Genomic DNA, 1,703 nt, shown 5'->3' with positions numbered 1-1,703 from the left:
GGCGGCACGGCGCGGCGCGGGGCCGCCCGCCCCCGGCGGGGCCTTAAGCCGCGGCGGGAGAAACCCCTCCCCGGCGGCGGCGGGCGGGCTCGGGGGCCGGCCGTGCGCTGCGCCCGGTGCTCAGCCCCGGGGGCGGGCCCTGCCCCGGCGCGCCGCGGCGGAGGGGCACGGAGGGGGTCGGTGTCCCCGGCTGCCACACTGGGGGACGCGGCGCTGCCGGCGGCTGGGCCCTGCTGGGTGGCCCTGCTGGGTGGTCCCCCGGGTCGCCGTGTCCCCTCCCGCGCAGAGCAGCGGGGGTCCGGCAGCCCGGCCCAGAGGGGCTGCAGGTTCCCCACGCTCCCAAACATGTTCTGGAGGGGTCGGGCTGCCGACGCTGCGGGAGCGCGATTCTGCCGCACGCTTCCTCGGCCCACCATGGGACCTTCCTCCTGGGACCTTCCTCCTGGGACCTTCCTCCTGGGATGTTCCTCCTGGGACGTCGTGGTGTCCGCACACGTTTCCTTGGGTTTCTCCGTCCCCCTCTCCCTGGAAGAGCTCCGTGCTGTTCTCCTGGGGGAAGGGCTGCCCTCAGGTGTTTGACACATGGGGGTTTGGGTTTTTGGGTTGTTTTTTCCTATGGGTCAGTCACTACATAAGTGATGAAAAGGGGTGAAGTGGCCAAAGTGCGAATGGACACGTCTGTCCAATGCAGTTCTGGCCACGACAACCATTTCACACAGTTCAACTCGCTCCTCCGCCTCCTGCCAAGCATCTCCCTCATGGGCCCCCAGATTCCTGTGGGTCAGCCTACCACGAGCCCTGGACACATCTAGGGCAGAGAACCACGGGGTGGTCCCTGCAGCAGCTTCCCAGAGCGAGCCCCTCTGACGTGAAGCCACCGGCGGCAGTCCCCCTGGCAGGAAGAAGAATGTGGCTCTGAAAGGAAGAAGGACATGGGCGCGTTTTCTTTCCTCCCCTCGAATCTCTTCATTTCTGTGCCAAACAGGAGGCGGGTGCCCTGGCCCCTGCTTGGAGCACAGATTTTCCGCCGAGGAGGAGGTGTCACTTCATACTCTGGTGCAGAAGGACCTCTAGTGTCCCCTCGCAGCTCGTGCTTCGGCCTCACACCTCTGGCTCGGTGTTTCTCGGTCTCAAGACCTTCCTGTGGGCGGTGGAAGGAGATGAGGTCCCCGTAACGCTTTGGTAAGTGGCTGGGAAAGACGGGCTGGGTTGAAGTCGGTTACTGTGCGCCCCAGGTTCCTCTTGCTTTGCTTCCGCGGCTCCTCTGCACCCTGGTTTCTTCACCCCAGGGGCCTCTCTCTGCCTGTTTGTGCCCTGTTCAAATACATCACATTAAACGCTCCTGGTGCCTCGGTAACAAATTTTCCGCCGTGTTTCAGGGAACGCCGGTGTAAATCTGTAGATTCTTGTGGTGCTTCTTGGGACTCTTCTAAAGCGGCCCACCAAAACCTGCGCTTAGTTACTCATCAGCATACAATTTTCTTAAGCAGGCTGAATTTAATTCGTCAGTGGGAGCTGTGAGGAATGCGGTGAAAATGCTCTCGCGCGTGTTGATTCATTTCATCGTTCCCATGGCTATCCCTTATTTCATCATCGAGATGGTATGGGGACAATCTCTTTAGCAGAGACAGCAGTGACAGGACGAGGGGTAATGGTTTTAAACTGAAACGAAGTAGGTTTAAGCTGGATATAAGGAAGAAATT

The sequence above is a fragment of the Opisthocomus hoazin genome, chromosome 5 (genome assembly GCF_030867145.1).
Source record: "Opisthocomus hoazin isolate bOpiHoa1 chromosome 5, bOpiHoa1.hap1, whole genome shotgun sequence".
NCBI lineage: Eukaryota > Metazoa > Chordata > Aves > Opisthocomiformes > Opisthocomidae > Opisthocomus > Opisthocomus hoazin.
The sequence above is the reverse complement of the archived record's forward strand: the minus strand, read 5'-3'. Positions refer to the sequence as shown.